Raw genomic sequence first — 24,017 nt, 5'->3', positions numbered from 1 at the left:
GAGGCACACATGCTGTTAATCAGATTGCTGCAGCCTGTCTCTGCTGTGACAAAACAACCCAAAGACAGGATGGAAACTTCCTTTGGAAGTCCTTGTACAGGGCTCCCGGGTGCTGTGTGGCAAATAGATGTCCCCACAATTTTCCCAGAAAGTGAGATTTAGAGATCTCTTGGTTTTGTGTGTACTAAAAGACATTGTGCCAAGATTTGGAGTGCCTTTGAATAGGGCCTCAGATTCTGGCCACCATCAGATGAATCAAGAGCCCCCCCAGATGCAAACGATGTGTTAATGAAAGTCTCCATATATCTGGATCTTTAAAAATATGCCAGCGCTGCTGGGAGATCCAACCTAGAACCCTGGCTGAATGCAAACAATGTATGGACAAACATCTCTATACATTGTCTCTATACATCTTGATCTTTAAAAATATGCCAGCGCGGCTGGGAGGTCAAGATAGAAACGGAACACCCAGGGCAGAGACAGGTATTAACCATCTAGTGCTTAAGGAGATAGAACAAACGGGCATAACTTCGAACAAAAGTAAGAAATTTAGCAGGTCATAAAAAGGTAAAAGCCTATTGAATAGGAAGATCTAGGTAATTGGACTTGATTAATTTGATGTAATTCTTAGGTGTGTATCTATACTAATAACATGTAGAATTGAATGGTGTTCAATTGATTTTGATATGTTTGACCAGCGGGCAAAATAAGTAAGCTTCTCAGCTTGGACTTGGAAGTTGTGGGGAACAGTGGGATTTAAAGTTTTAATCTCTAAGTTTTCCATGCTTGGAGAATAACCCACATGTTTCCCAAGGAAAGAAAAAATTGAAGATTAAAAGGGAGAGACTCTTCCCCGGTCTGAAATTGTTGTTTCAGACTATTTGTGCATGTAGGTCTGTGTGGATTGAATAAAATGGAAATTGCATGAAAGGTCTTTGTGAAAAGTAAAAGAGAGAAAGAGAGAAGTAAAGTAAAGCTGAATTGCTGACAGTTGCATTGTCAAATAATTCCAAAGCCCAAAGCACAGGTCGATGTAATTGGTGTAAGAAAAAAAAAGGGGCCACTGGCTACAAGAATGTCCCAAGACATGCTTGAATGCCCAGTTCCTCCTTTGGGTCATGATATCCTATGCAAAATGGGAGCTACACTGTCCTTTGAGGAAGATAAAATGGCTCTAATTATGAGGCACTCCCCCAGATGAGATATGGCAATGGTGGTTCAAGAATCCACCAGGCCATGCATATCATCATGCACCAATAATTATACAAGTAAAGCCTCTAGCCATGCCTGTTGCCTATGCCTTCTTCACCATCTCAAATACATAGAAACAACTAAAAACTGTTTGCTTTTGAGTAGGAAAAGTAACAGGTCAAAAGAGGCTGTTTGCTCTTGAAGACTAGGTTTCTCCAAGGATTAAAAATTTTACCTACCTTTTTGGTTAAGTCTTTGCCTCAGGCCTAGAAAATTTCCAGCCTTGCAAAGATGGAAATATGTAGATAATATCCCAGTAACCAAACAGACGAAGGAGAATTGTTGAAAAAAATACCAATCAATCAATTGCTTCATCTGTTAATGGACAAGGCAAAAAGCTGGAAGGCAGGGACAAAAAGCCCCAAGTTAAATACTTAAGAGTAATAATATGCCAAATTGTGAACCCATGAACAGCAGGATATTGCAGAATGAGGATTTCAAATTTTGTGCTTTTAGCCAAACCTCCTTACGCATCTACGAAGGGGGGTGGAAAAAAAAGGAAGAACCCTTGCTTGCAGAAATGGGCCTTTGAAACCCTAAAGTCAGAATTATCTCAGGCTCTGATAAGAAAAAGGAAGTTGACAACAACTTATCTATCTAAACAACTGGACTGTTGCAAAAGGCTGGCTACATTGCTTAAAATTCTAGCGCCACAGCTCTCCTAATGGAGGAAGCTAATAAATTAACTTTTAGACAGCCTACAAATATCTACACTAGCCATGCAATTCAAGGAATTTTACAAATATCAGGCACTCCTGACTCAAAATCCACAAGTGACCTTGAAGCAAACAAATGCCCTAAAACCCTGCCACCTTTTGCCAATACCAGGACCCGAAATTGAGTATAATTGTATGACAATCATTGAGAATCAGTTTTCATGCAGACCAGACTTAACTGACGTGCAGTTGAAATATGCAGACTATAGCTTGGATCAAGCTTCATTATTATGGGAGAACATTATGCAGTCTCCCTTGCCCAAGTCTTTGAGAGTGGCACCAGTGCCCAAGTGGCAGAATTGTGGGCTTTAATTTGTGCATTAGAAAGAACAAAGAATGAAAGGGTGAACATCTGAACTGACTCTGTATGCTTTCCTTACTTTGCATATCAATACTGCTGATTATAGGGAAAGAGGTCTTTTAACTGCCTCAGGAAAGAAATTAAGCAAATGTGTGAATTGCACTGTTAAGGAAAATATAAGGTGTGTTTTGATGCCTTACCCTTAGCTCTCTGCTCTGTGAGATGTACTCCATGTAAAGAACTTAATTTATCTCCTTTTGAAATGATGTTTGGATGGCCACCAGTTATAAGCCATAATTGAAAAATCATATAAGGGACCTAGGACAATTGGGGTCCTCATGGGTGAATCAAATGGTGGGAGAATTGAATAAGTAAATACAAGTAATCCAACAGTATTGTGTCTCCCTTACCCCCACCATTTTTAACAACTTCCAGTCATAATATTCAGGTGGGGGACAGAGTGTGGTAAAACACTGGAAAGGGAAGAATTTGAAACCTAGATGGAAGGGCCCATATACTGTGGTCATGTGTTCTCCACTTGCAGCAAAAGTATTGGAATCCAAGCTTTGGATTCACTGGACTCAAGTTAAGCTAGCTGCTGATGAGTATTGGGAGCAGAGGAAGAAGCCCTTCCTCTAGTGATATGCTTGAAGAAACGCCTCCTATAAGCTTCCCTACCGGTAACGGGTAAGCTCTTACGGGGCAGAAGAAGCCCTACTGAAGTCACCCCCCTGGAAGCTGACTTCTCAACGTATGGCTGAAGATTTGGAGGAGGAAGACAACGTTTCCTTTATTAGATATAAGATGCATTAGAAAGTGTGAGCACCTGTCAGGAAATGGCAAGCCAAGTATTCATAGTCATAACTGTACTATCTCTCGCTTTAGTGAATGCACTTATTTGTTATATTGCATATTCATCCCTCAGGAATTGTCCCCTCCAGAGGAAGACAGTGCTGAGGCTAAGATCATTAATTGTAATCAAGAGGAACCGAATCATCTGATGACACTTATGTTTGAGGAACCGTGGGAATGGGTTCTTTGCAGTATAATAGGAGTTTTTGGATTGTGGGTGATATGTTTAGCAAATAAGATTTGGTTTTGTGGATTGCCCAAAGCTGATATTGCCATTCCTCAACTATATATAATCCCTGCCTTCTCCCTGACATGGTGATTCAGTAGGATAAAAGAATTGTGTTAGGAGAAGTTTTGTGTGAGGGACAATTATGAGCCTTTTGTGGCTCTGGCTGTTATTGGCAATGAGCTTGTTAAGTGATAACGTTTTGAATGTTGTGAAAATATCCGAGCAACCCCCCCTTGCTCTTGAAAAAGATCCGTGGATGCTATAAATCCCAAAGAACAGGGTGGAATTAAGTTACAGGATGTGGTACAGGTCTGCTTCCGCCAACGATGCATCATTTATGCTTGGGGACAGAACCATAAGCCAATCCCAACACCTAAAGTCAATTATTTGACAAACCCTGTAAGAAAAAGGGCAAAGCATAGGGAAAACAGACCCCTGCAACAATTGAGAAAAGGGGAACAGAGAAAAAAGTGCTGGAATTAGGTCAAAGCTTAATCAATCAGTCTGATCCTGCCCTGGGTCAAAAATACTGGTTGTGTCTGTCTGCTGGATCTTTACCTTATCATGCTGTTTCAGTTGAGCAAAATCTTTGAAAACAACAACAACAACAAGAAGAAGAAAGCTTAAGATAGTTCTTGTACATCAAATGATATCAAGAACCTGGCATTCCTGTGAGGTGACTATCAGAGGAACAATGCCCATCTGAAATGTACCTTGCCCCCAGGAAAACCCTTGTAGATGTGAAATTGACTCACAGCATGTCTCCCTCTACTCACAAGCTCTTCCAACAGAGGGTCACTTTCTCGCTCCAACCTCCACTTGTTTTTAATCGATGGGAAGGGAATCTGACCACTGGAAGCTGCCCCAAGGCCATTCCAGCCACCCCGACTTCCCGTTTGGCTTTCAATACAATCCACCATGGGATTTTTTGTTCATTTTCCCCCTGGAAACACCAGTTCCCACCATCTCTTTGAAGGACCAGTTCTCAGGGATAGGCAAATGGACCCTAACCAAGAAGTTCCATTACAGCCCCTAACTGGTATGTACTTGGCAGGAACCTTACAGGTCTGGACTAATGAAAAGAACCTGTGAGCCCATGCCTTTTCTATGAACATAGGAGTATGTGTAGGGGAAAATGGAGTCTTCTTCTTATGTGAGAAAACCTTGCTGTTTCCATATGAATAGATCAGGGAAAGTCTGGAGGATGGTCCAAGAACTAGTTTGAGATTCCTCTATTGGTCAAAAAAGTACAAGGAACAGATGTGTGGTTCTCTTGGCTACCGGGAACAGGTTGGATCAAGCAAATGCTATTTCTTTTATTATGTGGAATCACAAGTTTAGCCTTCCTCCCCTGCATAATACCCTTGCTTAAACAACTATGAGGTCTGTAAAGGAAGCACAGGGTGAAAAGTAATTAATGTTAATGGAAAGCCTAACTCCACATACCTTCAAGGAAGATGAAGTCTCAGATACTAGTTCCTATATTCAAATTGCCCTCTTAGAAGTAGAGAAAGTGATTTTAGAAGATAAGCCCTAAGATGTGTATTCTTGTATCCTTGCTTTCTCTGCTATTCTGTATTCTGCATGCTTATATTGTTAATCTAACAGGCTAGACTCAATTGTGGGCCTTAATAGAGTCTAGAAGGGGGGAAATAAAGTGGAGTAAAATATGGATTAAAATATAAGAATGAAGATGTGGCATAAAAGGGACAGTTGGAAACTTGCTTAAAGGGACAGGGAAATGTCATCAGCCTTCAACCACAACATGTTCCAGTAAAAGTCCCTATGTCAAAAGTCCAAAACCACAAGGTTCAAATAAAGTTTGTTAATGACACGTAGCCCTTACCTGTAACAAAAGGAGAAGTAAGACCCCCATCTCCTTATAGGGCTTTTTCCCCAAGGTAACCAATAAGAAATAAGTTAAGTGTTTCCGTGTTACACTGTCTTTGAGAATGTATAAGAATGCGTGCTTCGATAATAAAGATTGTTCAGAATTTCCAATGCTAGCTATGTGCTAGCTTTCTGAACCTGGCTGCCAAATAAACTTTTCCTGTATCCTGAGAAGTCTAAGCCTGTCATTTTCTGCAACAATACTATGAGTCTGGAGAGGGGGGTGCACCTACCGCATTTCGCGGCTGCCAAAATTTGTAATCTTTCCCATGCCTTTTCCCTTTGTAAAATATTAAAAAACCAATAAAACTCTGTTTAAAAAAAATGAAAAAAAATTGCAAAAGAGGTTTGGCTGAAATTAAGAAGTGTGCATGTGAGTGTGTCAGCATGTAATATTGTGCAATTATTGAGACAATTGTACAGAGCCAGACTGTTACCACATAAGAATGTGGAGAAGCATTTGCTGCGAATGCAAACTTTATTTATTCAGTTGAAACAGTGTGGTGTTAAATAGTCTTGATGAAATGTGGGACATTGTTTCAGCTGTTTTTGAGTGCAAACCAGAACAGGAGTTACAAATGGAAGCCCTTAAAGCCTGTTTGATTTCAGAAGAAAACAAACACCATTTTAGAAAAAGCCACAAGGAGAAATTCCTGTGGTGGGGGCCCAAGGAGCAGAGAGAGAACAGCAACAGACAGCATGTCTGCAGAGACCAGAGTAACAGAAGAGACCAGATTACAGCCCAGCAAAGATTTTCTACAAAAAAAGCAACAGAACGGTGGTGTCTCATCTGTGATGATAAGACTCATTTGAAGAAAGACTGTTTGCAAGGAAGAAAGACAACAGATGGACAGGCTGCTGTTGCAAGAGTTAGCCATTGTAATAGTAGAGACAAATGGTTAATAGACAGTGGGACTAGTCAAACAATTGTTAATCATTCTAATTTTTTTTAAAAAGAATTTTATTGGTTTTTAAACATTTATGGGGAAAGGTAAAAGGGTACATAGAAAATTTTGGCAGCTCCCGTGCTAGTGGTAGAAATCCCTCCAAATCTCACAATTTTTACAATGTTAAAGACAACGTATAAAAGATAAGCAAAAACAGAATCTTGTTCTACATTATATCAACCATGTGTTCAATCATCTTTTTTGTCACTTTCTAGTATATCAACAATTACAATAATATTTCAAAAACATTTATTTTTGTGACCTGAGCCTTTTCAGTATTGCTCCCTCCTCCCTGTCCCCAGATGGAGCCACACCCCCTCCCTCCTTCATATCTTGTACATTACTACCTTTTTAACTACCTCCCATATTTTCATCCTCTAGGAGAGAAGTGTGTTTTTTAACGAAGGCTTCTGCCTCCCCCACTGTATTAATTCTAATTCTGTTTCCCTCCCAAAAAATCAACATTCCCTCTGGCAATAACCATCTTAACCAAACTCCTTTATTATATAATTTCTTTGATAAGGAGGAGTACTTCCTCCTTTTTTCTCTTACTTTTTTCGGAATTTGCTTAAGAATGGTAATTTCTTTGTCTTTATATTTTAGTGGTCCCCCCCTTTGGGCCCCTAGCACCTCATCCCTTGTGGTCCTCCTAAGAAATTTAACATGTACCTCCCTTGGAACATTATGTGTTCTAGCATATGCTGAATTAATCCTGTAAACCAGATCCATATCCCACCACAACTGTTCTTTGTCTCTCTTAATATATTCTGCTAAAATTGTACTCATAATATCCTTAAGATCTTCATTTTCTGTCTCTGGTAGGTTCTGGAATCTGAGAAAAAAGGACATTCTTTCAAGTTCTATCTTTGCCATAAAATTTTCCAATTCTAAATTCCCCTTCCAGACTGCCTTAACCTCCTCCCCCAACCCAGCCGCCCCCTCCTCCAACACACTAATTCTTTGTTTGTTTTCTGTTATATGGTGTTGTACACCTCTGAGTTCTTCTTCTGTTCCATGCCCCCCCTCCGCTCCCCGGCTCCTGGGGTGAGGCTGGAAACACCCCCGCCGGCTGCTGCCGAATCTGGGGGGTTCCAGCAAGCCGCCCTGTGGCAGGTGGTCCCTCCAAGACCCCCTGTGCTCCTAAAAGGAGCCCACCAGAGAGACAAACAGCGGACAACAACGTCCGTCACCTTCAGTGACCGGAAGTGATCTCCCGTTAATCATTCTAAATTGTTTTTCAGAATGGATCCAGCTGGAGGAGATGCAGTAGCCTTGGCTAAAGTCTAAAGTTATTGGAAAAGGCAGTGTGGTGATTCCATGTCTGAAGGAAAAGTTTAGCAACATATTATGTGTGCCTGAAATGGAACATAATTTACTGAGTGTCTCTAGTCTAGACCAGCAAGGATTTCAGACCACATTTGTAAATGGGAAGTGCCTCAAATGGGAGAAATGGTGATATATGTGCACAGAGCATAAAGCAGGATAATCTTTATGTGTTTGTTCTGACCTAGGCTTTCCAAAAGCATGCAGCAAACTCCTTGCCCTGACAAAAGCCTCTTTTATTAATTTACTGTGAATTCTGCTCATTCACATCCAACAAAGTCTTTCAAGGCAGGATTTACAGTCACAGACCTTATCTGGCTTGGAGAGCTGACAGGCCGATATCTGCAAAACTTGGCAAGAAGTCTCGGAGAGTCACGAACCAATTAAGTGAACTAACCACCACCTCACCACCTTGCTCCAATAACCTGCACAAAGAAGAGACACAGAAAGGAAGACTTTAATTGCTTGCACTACTATATTAAGGGTGAACCCAGCACACAAAGCAATAAAGACAGCTACTTACAGAGGGAAGATTACTGCCTTGCCGGTCTTCTGCACCACCACCTCACCACCTTGCTCCAATAACCTGCACAGAGAAGAGACACAGAAGAGACACAGAAAGGAAGACTTTAATTGCTTTCACTTACAGCTTACATAAGAATAACACAATGAAAGAGATACACTCAAGTATTTACTTGTGTTATTGGTTTTCTGGTTGTTGATATTTCCATATTGTTCTTAGGCTTCCAGACTCCTCAGTTGCAGCTTTCTTGGTCTTTACTCGTGGATCATCAGCCGTGTGATGGTGTGCTCTGAGCCACTTTTTCACTGCAGGAATTATCCCAAAAGATGAATCCGACCTTCAGAAAATCCAAAATTACAGGCTCATTTCATTATTGAATTCGGACTATAAAATATTCACAGCAATTATGTCAGAAAGGATTAAACAGATACTAATTGAACAGATTCACTCAGATCAAAATGGTTTCCTGCCACACAGACAGATTAAAAATAACATGAGAATTATATTGGATATTTTAGAATACTATGAAACACACCCGGAGAAACAATCTGCACTGGTTTTCCTTGATGCCCAAAAGGCTTTTGACAATGTAAATTGGAAATTTATAATACTACAATTAGAAAATATGAAATTCGTAGAAAAAATTGTAAAAATGACAGGAGAAGTATATAATACCCAAACAGCCAAAGTTCTCTTGAACGGGGATTTAACAGAAAAAATTGAGATAATGAAAGGAGTAAGACAAGGATGCCCTCTCTCTCCACTCCTGTTCATTCTAACATTAGAAACACTCCTAAAGTCAGAAAGGATCAGGAGCCATTAGGACTGCCGTCCACCAAGCAATGCCAACGGGCGGCGCCCAGGAGTAGAGCCTTCTCTGTGATGGGCCCAACCCTCTGGAATGACCTCCCCCCCCGATATCAGAACTACTACCGACCTCCGCTCCTTCCGACAGAAACTTAAGACCCACCTGTTCCAATTAGCTTGCCTGGCCCACTTATAGTCCCATTTATACCTCCTGGCAAATATTTTATCCCGGGATAGTTTTTAGGGGTAGTTTTTTAATGTATTTTTAAATTTTTAAATTTTAAATCTAACTTTATTATTTATTTATTTATTTATTTATTTATTTATTTATTTATTTATTTATTTGCGCTTATAGACCGCCCCCTCTCCCAAAAGGGACTCGGGGCGGTGTACAGTCCATATCAGAAATACATCATAAGTAACTATAAAATTTAGACAATTAAAATTATTAAATAGATAGATACATAAATAAGAGGAGGATAAAAAGATATACAGAACTGTACTGCTAAGTAAATAATTTAAAATGTACAAAATTTAAAACCCTAATATCCTATAAAATTAAGTTTAAAAGAACAATCCCTCTAAAAAACCAGTAAGAAATATGTATGCCATGAGGTAGACGTTATAATTATGCCAGGCCAGCCAGTCGGAACAGGTGTGTCTTCAATTTCTGTCGGAAGGAGCGGAAGTCAGTGGTGGTTCTAATGTCGGGGGGGAGGTCATTCCAGAGGGTTGGGCCCATCACAGAGAAGGCCCTACTCCTTGGTGTCGCCCGTTGGCATTGCCTAGTGGACGGCACCAGGAGAAGGCCCTCCCTGTGAGAGCGGATTGGCCGCAGGGATGTGTGTGGGAGGATGCGATCCCGCAGGTAGCTAGGCCCTATGCCATGGAGCGCTTTAAAGATGGTGGTCAGAACCTTGAAACGCACCCGAAAGACCACAGGCAGCCAGTGCAGCTCGCGCAGGAGCGGTGTTACGTGGGAGTACCTGGTACTCCCCATGACTACCCGCGCGGCTGCGTTCTGGACTACCTGCAGTCTTCGGGCACGTCCCAAGGGAAGCCCCATGTAGAGAGCATTACAGTAGTCCAGGCGAGACGTCACCAGTGCATGAGTGACCGTGCGTAGGGCATCCCGGTCCAGAAGGGGGCGCAATTGGCGCACCAGGCGAACCTGGTGGAACGCCCCCCTTTCCACGGCTGCCACATGGTCGTCCATTGACATCCGGGCATCTAGGAGGACGCCCAAATTGCGCGCCCGTTCCACAGGGGGCAATTGTTCGCCCCCTATGGCCAGCGATGGAGTCAGCTGGCTGAACCAAGGTGCCGGTAGCCACAGCCACTCAGTCTTGGAAGGGTTGAGTTTGAGTCTGTTGTCCCCCATCCAGACCCCGACGGCTTCCAAACACCGGGACATCACTTCGACAGCCTCGTTGGGGTGGCTTGGGGTTGAGATGTACAGCTGAGTATCATCAGCGTACAGATGATACTCAACCCCAAAACCACAGATGATCTCGCCCAGCGGCTTCACATATGCGTTGAACAGAAGGGGCGAGAGGACCGAACCCTGCGGCACGCCACAAGAGAGTGGCCTCAGGGTCGACCTCTGCCCCCCTGTCAACACACATTGCATCCGGCCGGAGAGGTAGGAGCCGAACCACCGTAAAACGGTGCCTCCGACTCCCATCCCCTCCAGCCGGCGCAATAGGATACCATGGTCGATGGTATCAAAAGCCGCTGAGAGGTCTAATAGGACCAGGATAGAGGAGCAACCTCTATCTCTGGCCCTCCAGAGATCATCAACCAGCGCGACCAAGGCTGTCTCTGTGCTGTGCCCGGGTCGGAAGCCAGACTGGCGTGGGTCTAGATATTCGGATTCATCAAGGTGACCTGGAAATTGCTGCGCCACCACATTCTCAACAACCTTCGCTAAGAAGGGAAGGTTGGAGACTGGACGATAATTAGCTAGCTCCGTTGGGTCAAGTGAAGGTCTCTTGAGTAAGGGCCTCACCACCGCCTTTAACTATTATTGTACAGCAAAGTATATGTTACCTCCTCCAGCCACACCTATATCTATTTTGTATTTATATTATGTATGTTTATTGTTTTTAATATGACTGTACACTGCCCCGAGTCCCTTTTGGGAGAGGGTGCGGTCTAGAAATCAAATAAAAGTTAAAGTTAAAGTTAAAAATTAAAAAGGAAGAATGTAAAACTCAAGCTTTTGCCAACAACCTAGTGTTCATTTTGGAAGACCCTTTGGAATCTGGCCCTAAATTAATTAAAAAATTAGAAGAATTTGGAGAGGTGGCAGGTTTAAAAATCAATAAAAACAAATCAAAAATAGTAATAAAAAACATGACGAAAAAACAAGAGAGTGAATTGGAGACTATGACTAAAATGCAAATAGTCAAGAAAGTTAAATATTTGAGGATCTGGGTATCGGCAAAATGGTCTTCAATTAAGGAGGACAATTATAATAAATTAATAATACAAATAAAAAAGGACTTAGAGAGCTGGAAAAATATACAATTGTCGCTCATGGGACACATAGCTATGATACAAATGAATATACTCCCAATAATTTTATTTTTATTCCAAGTAGCACCAATAAATCCAGGCAAATTATTCTTTCAAGAACTAAATAAACTAACCTCTAAATTTATGTGGCAAGGAAAAAAGCCAAGGATTAAATTAAAACCATTACAGGATGGCAAGGAAAGGGGAGGTTTCGCACTCCCAGATTGGGAATTATACTTCCAGGCAGCATCATTATCATGGTTGAGGGAGTGAATTGAATTGAAAAACAAGGGAATTGGTGCTAGAAGGACATGACTTGCAAGTAAGATGGCACACATTCTTGTGGGATGGGAAAAATAAAACTCACAAGTATTTTCAAAGACACTTAATTAGAAATGCGCTGCTACAAAATTGGCAAAAAATAAAAAAAAGCCCACTATATAAAAATCCTAAATTGGATTTCTCTGATAGAAGCAATGAAACACCCAAATTTTATAGACATAGACAAATTAATAAGATATACAAATCTAATAAGTGAGCAGGGGAATTTGAAAACAATACAAGAATTGATGGATCAAGGTATAAAGGTAGATTGGCTTACATATATGCAAATCAAATCAAGATACAATAGCGACATTAAAACATACGAATTGCAGCTGGAACAACAGGAATTAGATAAAATACTTCAAAATACAGAGAAGAAAATGATTGGGAGAATATACAAATTTTTGCTGAAATATAAAATGGAGGAGGAGGTTGTCAAGGAAACTATGGTAAGATGGGCACAAAATTTCAGCTATAATATCGAATTGGAAAGATGGGAAAAATTTTGGGGAACAAATTTGAAATTGACCATGTCTGCGGCATACAAGCAAAACCAGTAAAAACGTTTTATAGATGGCACCTGCCGCCTGCGAGACTTGCGAAAATATCTTCAAACTTATCGGCAATGTGTTGGAAATGTGAGAAATCATATGTGTCAGTGTCTGCTTTGCTGCTTGCTTTCAGCTGCCATTGAAATGGGGAGGGGGGGGAGATAACATGGTATTTGGGAGGGGAAGCTTAAACACAGGAGTGAATGAAGAAGGGAGTGATTTTCTCACCATCTACTGCACATGCTGCAGATAGTGGAATTGCCGCCAAGGCCAACCGTCCGGCATACCAACCTGATGATGGGTTTTGAAGATGCAGCCCACATGACACCTGTGGGGTGTGCGGATTGGACTAGGGGATGGGGTTACTAGGGGGAGGGAGTTGGGTCACATATTGATATCTATGATTACGTGCGCTTTTGCCTCAGATCTTGCTTTGCAAGCGGCTATCTACTCATAACCAGTAAAAGTACTCTTAATTCTGAAAAATGGAGTTGAGTGGTTTCTTTCTTGGTTACTGATGGAGGCTGCCCTGACATTAAGCAAGATCTCAGTTTCGCATTCAACCCAGAGTTAACACCTTCCGAGGGGAGTGCAATAAAATCTCAAACTTCAAAAGAATGTCCCACCCAGGCAGCGACCAGGAGGAAGACATGGGAGCAACTGCATCCTCTTGCCCTCTGGAAATGGAGCGAATGACTGGATTACACTTGCAAGAACAATCCGTTCACCCCAGATGGACATTGGGAGTGGGGCAGAAGTATGATCCTGAGGAAACTCCGTTTGGGGTCACCACAAGGAGACAGAGGCGTCCAGCCGCTGAGTGGCAGGAGGTTGAGGAGGAGAACCTTATGATGTCTCAGGCCATGAAACTCTTCGAAGAGGCTTGGGAGAGGCAACGTTTGCGTGAGAGTGGTCCTGGAAGAGAAGATCTTCTCCCAGAAACAGAGGAGAGAACTGCAGAGGGTCTGTTCTGCCCGAGAGAGACTGGGAGCGCAGATGGTGGTGATGATCAGGATGAACGAGCCCCAACCCCAGTAGCAGCGGCTGCCAGAGCCATCCCAAGAGGGGGAGGGGGCCCCCGCAGACGCCGGATGGCCAAAGTTCCTCCACTTGGAATGAAATTCTGTGGGGAGGCAAAAGATCTTGGATTTTTTCTCATTCAAGTATGGAATTACATGCGTCAGTTTGGAGAGGATTTACCTACAGAAGAAGCCAAGGTAAGAATTGTTACCCTGGCATTAGAAGATAGAGCGGCTGCTTGGATGGTTGCTCTGCATAACGCTAATTCCCCCCTACTGAGAGATTACAATAGGTTTATGGCTGCCCTGAGGAAACACTTTGATGATCCACTCACAGAGCGAAAAGCCAGAACTAAATTTAAAACCCTCACCCAGGGAAATAGGCCAGTTGCTGAATATACGCAAGAATTTTGTGAATTGTCTGTTTATATGAGGGGTTGGTCCGAACAAGCCCTTTTGGATGGCTTCAGGGACGGTTTAAACAAAGATATATAGCAGAACTGTGTAAACAGGGGGGCTCCCCGCACATTGCAGCACTGGTATGAATTGGCAGCGGATGTGGAAATTGACTTGGCCCGAGACAAGTACCGTGATGACAGTGAAAAAGAGAAGGGTACTCCCCACCCCCTTTCTGTTGTGGGAAGGAGGGGCACATCGCAGCAAACTGCCGCATCCAGATGAGACAAAAACCTACTACTGGGGGAGAGAGAAAACCAGACAAACAGCCCGGGAAAAGAAGGGAAACCGATATGAAAGGGGTGGAGCCGACTGCGCAGTTCCATCCCACCCCAAGGGAGGAGGAACCATCCTCCTCATCGGAAGAAAGTGAAACCGAATCTGATGACAAATGTCTGGTAAGTTCCCGATCGGGCTCCATGACTATCCCAGTAGAACTAAAAGTGTCCTCTACTGGAGCGCAAGAAAAAATGGTGGCCCTCTTAGATTCAGGATGCACACGATGCATCGTTAGTCCTGAGGTGGTGGAAAAACTGGGGCTGAAATTGAAAACTTTAAAAGTCCCCATTGCTTTTTGTCAGCTGGATGGCTCAATAGCTGGGGGGAGCCCTGCCCATTTTGTAACTGAGCCAATAGACATGTGGATGGGAACTCACCAAGAAACTATAAGTTTTATTGTCACCCCAGGAATGGATCAGCCTCTCATACTAGGATTACCTTGGTTACGGAAGTAGAACCCACGCATCAATTGGCGGAAAGGGTGGTTGCGCATCCGATCCAATCCGCAACACCTCCTGAGGGTGAGGGGTGGCTCGAAAGCCCATTAACGCTAAACCTAACCTAGCGGCCACAGGACAAGAAAAAATTGAGGGGGAGGAGAAAATCCCAAAAGAATATTGGGACCTAAAGGATGTTTTCAGTGAGAAATCCTCTGATAAGTTACCCTCTCACCGCGCAACAGATTGCAGTATTGATATTCTCCCAGGGGGGAAACTTCCAAAACCCCAAATCTACTCAATGACCCCCCGTGAAATGGATGAATTACGGAAATTTATTGATAACAATTTATGAAGGGGGTTTATTGAACCTGCCAGGCCCCGAGTGGCTGCTCCAGTGCTGTTTAGAGAAAAAAAAGATGGCTCTCTTTGCCTCTGTGTGAATTATAAGAACTTAAATGCTGTGTCTGTACACAATGTTTACCCCCTCCCTCTGATGAAGGACATGTTGGCCCATTTGGGTAAAGGGAGGATTTTCACAAAATTGGACTTAAGGGAGGCTTATTACAGAGTCAGGATTAAAAAGGGAGATGAATGGAAAACTGCTTTCAACTGCGCACTTGGTTGTTTTCAATTCCGAGTACTCCCTTTTGGCCTACAGGGGGCACCAGCGGTTTTCATGCAACTAATAAATGAAGTTTTGCATGACCACCTATACAAAGGCGTGATAGTCTATCTCGATGACATCCTTATTTACATGGAAACACGTGAGGAACACGTGACATTGGTGCGTTCAGTTCTCAAAAAACTCTTTATGCCAAATTGTCTAAATGTGAATTTCATCAGGAAAAAATTGACTACCTTGGTTATTGCATCTCCCACAATGGCATCGAGATGGACCCAGCTAAAGTCCAAGCCGTTACCGAATGGGCACCCCCTCACACCCACAAACAATTGCAGAGTTTCTAGGGATTTGCGAATTTTTATCGTCAATTTATTCCATCCTTTGCCAGCATTGCGCTACCCATTATAAATCTCCTAAAGTCAAAAGGAGAGGCCAAACCCAAACCGGGGAAGCCATTAAAATGGACTATGGAATGTCAGGCTGCATTCGAAAAACTTAAGCAACTCTTTGCAGCTGAACCCATTTTGAAACACCCGGACATGGATGCACCATTTATCGTTCAGGCTGACGCTAGTGATGTGGCGGTGGGAGCAGTGTTACTTCAAGCAAACACTGACGGGCACCTGCAGCCTTGCCCTTACAGATCCCGAAAACTGACAGAGACGGAGTGGCGATGGGCTATATGGGAAAAGGAAGCTTTTGCAGTCAGGTGGGCTTTGGTGACCTGGCAACATTTCCTTGAGGGAGCTAAACACCCTTTTGAGGTGTGGGCTGTTCTACTACGCATGCCCAAGATGGTGTCCTGTCGCGTTTGAGGAGAGCTTCGGGGAGATGATTGTCCTTCTTGGGGCTTGCAGGGATACCCTATTCCATCATTGGTTCCAGGTCCAGTTATGAGAACTTCCTGGGACCTCGAGGATACCCTTGAGCTGCGATGTCCTGCCTTATAGCCGGAGTATTGTGAGTGAAATGGGGCGGTTAGTGGTAAAAGGAGAATGGAGAGCGTCGGCAGCTGCTGGCGTGGGTGTGGTCAGCAGCTGGGGTGGGACGCCCGGCCTGGGGCCTCTGCAGCCGGTGTGGGTGTCAGCGTTCCAAATATCATGCAGAATTAAATCATTTTCCAAGGCAAAGTTATCCTTAGAGCTCCAATTTAATAAGACAGACATGTTGGCATTATGCTATGAAATTTCAACTCTATTTTACATCCTGTGGGTTCACCCAGTTGAAAGTTCATATCTTTCCCCACACCCCATAATTCATCACATGTTCCAATCATCATCTTCCACGCTGGCATCTACACCCCTCTGCTTCTGGTCAGGTGTCGAGGTGCGGAGACAAAAGATGACCTTGGCTTCTATAAAAGAATGACAACATACATTCCACAATCCTACTCCTTTCTATTTCTAATGAAACACATAGGAAATTATAAGAAAGTGTGGCAGGCCAAAGAGTCTTAAAGGAACCTCTGCAGGCCTGACAGTGGGTATGGTCGGTGGTGGTGGTGGGACGCCCGGTCTGGGGTCTCTACAGCTGCCGCTCCCCACGCCGTGGTGTTATTCCGGTTGCTCCCCCCCCCTCCTTGCTTATGAACATGATAAATTAGATCAGCGGGGAGGGGCTGAGGCAGCTGGCATGGATACTAACGCCAGCGGAAGATGGCTTCGGGAGTTGGCGTGGGCGCGGTTGGAGGGGGGGGTCGTTCGTTGTGCCCCCCCCCCGGTATTACCGCCGTTGCCTGGGCCACCGTACTGTGCCATTTGGCCATTTGGCCATTTGGCCCCTCCTCCTGTGATATTATGGACTGGGTCAACGGAGTGCGGCCCTGGTGATGGATATGACTGCGGCTGGCGTGGGCGGAGCTTAGCTGTTGGAGTCGGAGTTGGAGTAGCCACCGATGCCGCCGCTGTCCTCGTTGCCGCCATCACTGGCCGCTTCACCACCTCGCAAGCTAGCATCTGCTGCGATTTTGGACAGCTGTCCGTTACCCTTAAATATTGTCCCCAACACCGACTATTTTTATGATGGACATAGCTTCCTGCTACCCCCTTGAACACTGCCGGCTGCCCCCCCCCCCTGTGAACATGTAATCTCCTCGTTCCATCTTCCTATGATGTCATCCCGTTTGGTTGATGCCACACTCTCCTCTATGTTATACTGCAACAGAACTTTATTCCCTCCGTGAACTCCCCCTTTCCTAGGGATGGCCTTCTGACCTATCAAGACGCTTCCTTAATGACGGATCTTGGGATGCCAAGAGGTGGCATGTGAAGAAGAGACTTCTTAAGGGTTTTTTACAGGGGCTTTTAAACCAAATTTTAAGGGGGGGAGGGGTGAGTTGATTCGGATGGCTCAGATAGGCTTGGGGGGGAGTCTGCCAGGGCACAGACCAAAGCTAACTAATGGGCGCGGGTTGGGAGGGCTAGGAAGGGTTGGGATTCCGGGGGAGACATTAAGCCATTCCATTGGGGGGTTCACCATTTCTACTGTTTGTGGGAGAGGCAGATATGGTGGGGGCCGAGGGCCAAATGATGTTCGGAGGATGCGGGTTTGCTGTTTAAGAGCGATCACGCATTCCGACCCTCATTGCCCTTCTCGCACCCCCGGGTGCCCGGGATTACAGGACCCTGGTCTCTGGCTGGTGTAGCTTAACGCCAGGTCCGTGGTACATAAGGCTCCCCTCATTTACGACCTCATACAAGATGGTAGAGCGGACCTGGCGTGCATTACGGAGACCTGGTTGGGCCATGAGGGGGCTGTTCCCCTTAGCGAACTATGCCCACCAGGCTTCCGGGCGTTTCACCAACCAAGAGCCCAGGGCAGGGGCGGGGGGGTGGGTGGCGGTGGTTATTAGGGAAAGTCTCAGACCTCAGGACGTCACTGTGCCTCAGATAGGCGGGTGTGAGTCCCTCTTTGTGAAGTGGGGCCTTGGAGCTCAGGTGGGCCTTTTTGTTACGTACCTGTCTCCCTGCTACGTTTCATCAGCCCTGCCGGAGCTGCTGGATGTATTAGCTGGATCGGCCGTTGATTTCCCCAGGCTCATGGTCCTGGGGGATTTCAATCTGCCTTCCATTGGTGAGACATCCGAGTCAGCTCGGGAGTTCATGGCTTCCATGACAGCTATGGACCTAACTCAGTTAATTCAAGACCCCAGCCATAATGGGGGACACGCGTTCGACCTGATTTTTGTCTCTGGGCAGTGGATGAATGATCTAGATTTAGGGGATATTTCTATTCAACCCTTGTCATGGTCTGATCATTTCCTCATCAGGCTTGACTTCCATACTGCTACCCCTCGCCACAGGGAGGCGGAACTGAATAGATGGTTCCGCCCCAGGCGCCTGATGGACCCCGAAAGGTTCCTGATGGAGCTTGGGACTTTTCCTGAATCCCTTGCTCACAACTCGACCGAAGCCCTAGTGGAAGCCTGGGATAGGGTGGCCGCTGGGGACTTGGATCGCGTTGTGCCTTTGCAGCCTCTGACCCGGTGTCGATCCCAGGTGGCTCCCTGGTTTACCGAGGAGCTCCAGGAGATGAAACGCTGGAAAAGATGCCGAGAGAGTGGCTGGAGGGCCAGCTGGTCCAAATCTGATCGAACACTAGTAAGAATTCATATTAAATCCTACTTAGTGGCGATAGAAGCGGCAAAACGGCAACATTTTTCCGCTCTTATCGCATCCGCAGATAACAGCCCAGCCGCCCTGTTTAGGGTGACCCGCTCCTTACTTAACCAAGGAACTGGGGAAGACCCCTTGCAGGGTAGGCCTGAAGAATTTGTTCAGTATCTGCAGGATAAAATCGCTCAGATCCGGACAGGCTTGGACTCTGACTGGGTAGATTTGGGCGAGCCGACGGGGATGAATCTTGAGGAGACAATCTGGGATGAGTTTGACCCTGTGACCCCCGAAGGCATGGACAGGATTATGGGGAGACTTGTCTGCTGGACCCGTGTCCCTCTTGGTTAGTTTCGGCTTCCCCGGAGGTGACACGAGGCTGGCTCCAGGCGATTGCCAACGCTTCATTGAGAGAGGGGTTCTTTCCCACCGCCTTGAAGCAGGCGGTGGTGAGGCCCCTCCTTAAGAAGCCTTCCCTGGACCCAGCTTCTTTAGCCAACTATCGTCCGGTCTCCAACCTTCGCTTTGTAGCAAAGGTTGTTGAGAGTGTGGTAGCACGTCAGCTTCCTCAGTACCTGGATGAAGCTGTCTACCTGGATCCGTTTCAGTCGGGTTTCAGGCCCAGGTACGGCACGGAGACGGCATTGGTCGATGATCTCTGGCGGGCCCGGGACAGGGGCTGCTCCTCTGTCCTGGTCCTATTAGACCTCTCGGCGGCTTTCGATACCATTGACCATGGTATCCTACTGCGACGACTCCGGGGGTTGGGAGTGAGGGGCACCGTTTTACGGTGGTTCTCCTCCTACCTGTCGGATTGGTCACAGTTTGTGTTGACTGGAGGGCAGGGATCGACCCCCAGGCGCGTCACTTGTGGGGTGCCCCAGGGGTCAGTTCTCTCACCCCTCCTGTTCAACATATATATGAAACCGCTGGGCGAGATCATCCGTGGTTTTGGGGTACGGTATCATCAATATGCTGATGATACCCAACTTTTCATCTCTACCCCAAACCACCCAAACGATGCCCTCGACGTGATGTCCCGATGCCTGGAGGCTGTGCGGATCTGGATGGGGAGGAACAGGCTCAAGCTCAATCCCTCCAAGACTGAGTGGCTGTGGTTTCCGTCATCCCGATTTGTACACCTTGTTCCATCTTTGATGATAGGGGGATAAATTTTAGCCCCCTCAGAGAAGGCTCGCAATCTGGGAGTCCTCCTGGATACGCGGCTTAGTTTAGAAGAACACCTGACGGCTGTGACCAGGGGGGCCTTTTACCAGGTTCGCCTGGTACGTCAGTTGATCCTTCCTGGATCGGGATGCTCTGTGCACAGTCACTCATGCCCTCGTCCTTTCTCGCCTGGACTACTGCAATGCTCTCTACATGGGGCTGCCCTTGAAGAGCACCCGGAGGCTTCAGCTGGTCCAGAATGCGGCCGCGCGGGTTATCATGGGGGTACCTAGGTGCTCCCATGTTACACCCCTTTTAGGCGGCCTGCACTGGTTGCCGGTTATTTTCCGGGTGCGATTCAAGGTATTAATTATGACCTTTAAAGTGCTCCATGGCTTAGGCCCAGGGTACCTGCGAGACCACCTACTGCCACCAGTAGCCTCCCACCGTCCAGTACGATCCCACAGAGTTGGCCTCCTCAGGGTGCCGTCGGCCAGACAGTGTCGGCTGGTGACCCCCAGTGGGAGAGCCTTCTCTGTGGGAGCGCCTTCCCTCTGGAATGAGCTGCCCCCGGAGCTTCGCATAATCCCTGACCTCCGGTCCTTCAGACGCGCCCTAAAAAGTTGGCTTTTCCAGCAAGCCGGCCTGGCCTGTTAATTTTATCTAATTTTTTAAATGTATCTGTCCTATAAGTTGGGTTTGTTTTTTGGATATGTATTTAATTTCTTTTTAACTTTCGGGATGTGTGTTTTTTTAATGTTGTACGCCACCCTGAGTCCTTTGGGAGAAGGGCGGCATAAAAATCCAATAAAACAAACAAACAAACAAACAAGAATGCGCAAAAATGGATAAATTGACCAAGGAAATTCAAGGAAAGGAGGAAACAGAGTACTATTTAATTTGGGGGAAATGGTATAAGTGGTTAGATGATAGAAATAGGAAATAAGAATTTGGGAAATGTAATTTGTATTATAGAAGAAGTAGGAAACAGTGATAAGAATGTAGGAAAAGTAGGATTTACAAAAGCAGAAAAAGGTATATAATAGAAGAATAACAAAGATTGTCTGATACAAATGACCAAACAGACTGTTAAGCAAAAGAGTAAGAAATAATAGGATTATGAGTGTAAAATTAGAATGTATTGAGAGGGAAATAGTGTTTGTAAAGATACACCGATAGATATCTACTGTAAGAAGGAATGTGTAGTTCTGATGTTATTTATAAGTTTTGTGTATGTTTTTGTCAATGTGTATAAGTGTTTATAATAAAAAAATTTTTTTTAAAGAAATGGAGTGAGGTCGACAGTAGACAGTCTAAGGTTAAAGTTTTGGAGGTTTGGGGAAGAAACAACAGAGTCAGGTAGTGCATTCCAGGCATTGACCACGCTGTTGCTGAAGTCATATTTTCTGCAATTGAGTTTGGAGTGGTTTACCTTAAGTTTGTATCTGTATTGTTGTGGTTGAAGCTGAAGTAGTCATTGACAGGTAGGACATTGTATCAGAAAATTTTATGTATTACGCTGAGGTCAGACCAAAGGTGGCGTAGTTCTAAATTGTCTAAGCCCAAAATTTCAAATCTGGTGGCATAAGGTATTCTGTTGCAAGCAGAGGAGCGGAGGACTCTTCTCGTGAAATATCTCTGGACTCACTCAATTGTATTCATGCCCAATATGCAATGCGGGTTCCAGACAGATGAGCTGTATTCGAGAATTGGTCTAGCAAATATGCTCTGGTTAGCAGTACAATATTACCAGAGAAGAAGCTACGCAAGATTAGGTTAACAATTCTTAATGCCTTTTTGGCAATGTTATTACAGTGGGCTCTGGGGTTTAGATCATTAGATATGAGTACTCCAAGGTCCTTGACAGAGTGAGTGTCGTCTACAAGGTCGTGTCCCCCCAGCTTGTATTTTGTGTTCTGATTTTTTTTGCCAATGTGTAAGACAGAGCATTTGTTGGTTGAGATTTGAAGTTGCCAATTGTTTGACCATTCTGACACATAGTCAAGGTCTTTTTGAAGGGTAGCAGCATTGTAGGTGGTGTTAAATAGTTGTACATCGTCAGCAAAGAGAACACAGTTGCTTATAACATGATCGCAAAGGTCATGTATGCAAAGTATAAAGAGTGTTGGTCCTAAAACGCTGCCTTGGGGGACACTGCTGTTAACAAGTGCAGGATTTGGTAGGCCACTCCCTATTTTGACCACTTGTTGCCTGTCTGACAGGAATACAGCTATCCAATTATGCAGGGGTCCAGTGATGCCATAACTTTGCAGGTGATGCAACATAAAGAGATTGGTCTGTAGTTTTCAACTTGGCTGGGGTCTCCCTTTTTGAAGATAGGGATGACTGTGACTAGTGACCATAGGTTGGGCAAGGAGCTTGTCCTGAAAGATTTTTCAAAGATTATGCTTAGAGGTTCTTCTATGGCAGTGGAAAGCTTTTTTAAGAAGTAGGCACATAGTCCATCAGGTCCAATAGATAGAGATGGTTTTTGGCTGCGTAGTGCCTTTTCAACGTTATCTTCTGTAAAATCGATTTGTGTTAGATCATCGTAATTATTTGTGGTATGAGTAGGAAATATTGGGCATGAGCCATTGCTGTTTACAAAGACTGAGCCGAAGAATGTGTTAACGAGGTTGCTTTTAACGGTTTCATCGTTACAGTCTTTGCCGTTAGGTCCTTTTAGGGGTGGGATGGATCTCGAGTCTTTAAGTTGGTTGTTTACAAAATTATAGAAGGAGCAGTTGGATTTCGTGCGCCAAAGGTTTTCCTCTTGTTTGATGTGATAATTGGTGCATTCAGTCTTTATCTGGTGGCATAGGTTTTTGTAGTGGCGATTGAAGTTAGCTACGTAGCCAGTTTTGTTTTTTTGCCAGAGAAATTTTTTTTGGGATTGGAGCCTCCTTATTGTTATGGATAATTTGTTTTTCCTGGTTTTTGGGGTTATTAGTGGTATGTATAGTTTAATGACTCTTTTGACTTCAAGCAAAAAAAATGTTATAATGTTCTTCAGCAGTATTACAGCCAGTGAATAGAATGTGCCAATCAAGAGATGAGAGGTTGGCATCTATGAGATTGTAATTGGCTTTTTTAAAGTTATAATTGTGTATCCCATCATTATGATGATTTTTGTAAGGACGTATATTGAGACAAAATCATGCTGTGGTCACTGTTGGAAAAGGGTTCTTTTATTTGTAGTCCATAAATTGAGTTTAAACTGTTGCGGAAGATGAGATCAAGGCAGTTGTTAAGTCTAGTGTTGTTACATAGTTACTAGTTGATCTAGTCCCAGATTAGTAACAGCATTGTAGGGTTCAATTAATAAGAGGTAGATTGAGGTCACCAAAAAAGATAAGAGGGTGTGGGCAGGAGGCAGCCCACGTTAGTAGTGAAGTTAACTTGTTCGCATGTATGATGTCATAATCAGGGGCTCTGTAACATAGTAAGAAGCGAAGTGTGGTATTTAAGGACAGCTCACAGATGATGGTCTCAGTAAGAGCCAGTTCATGTGTAACTTGAATATTTTTTAGATTAAGGGACTTTTTATAGAAGATAGCAACTCCACCTCCTCTACGGGTTTCACAATCAGACCAGTAAACATGGTAGTCTCTTACTGTGATAATGGAGTAAGGGAGGGATGCATTCAGCCATGTTTCCCAGACAAATATAATGTTGAATATAGCCATATGTAGTAAGAGGAGGAATTCAGGTATTTTGTTTACGATGCTTCTTGCATTACTTAGCTTGCATTTAAGGTCAATAGTGGTTGGTATTGAGGAAGTTAGGGGCATGTGTACCTAGTTTTGGATGATGGGGGGTTGGATGTTGGGAGATGGGTTACGGGACTTACTTTTGATGCAGTCAGTGCGGTAGTCAATGTATAAGTCAGTATCTCCTTGGTCTTGATGTCTTTTAAGTTCTGTGCGGAGTTCGCAGGATATTACCAACATAGAAGGGGAAAAGGGGGTATGGGTGAGAACATATTCTAGCTGTCCTTGCCCTCATCCTGGAACAGGCTTCTGTTGCAAGGGGGCCATAAACCTGGCTCCTACATTATCATCTGCATGAGGGCTATGTGTTTCTTTTCTTTTTTTTCCATAAAGTTTTTTATTTTTCATTTTCATAACATATAATCACATGCATACTATTACATAGCTGACATCGTATTGTATTATTAAATGTTTACATCAAC

The sequence above is a fragment of the Natrix helvetica genome (genome assembly GCF_964273705.1).
Source record: "Natrix helvetica genome assembly, chromosome: W".
Lineage (NCBI taxonomy): Eukaryota > Metazoa > Chordata > Lepidosauria > Squamata > Natricidae > Natrix > Natrix helvetica.
This window is presented reverse-complemented; position numbering follows the sequence as displayed.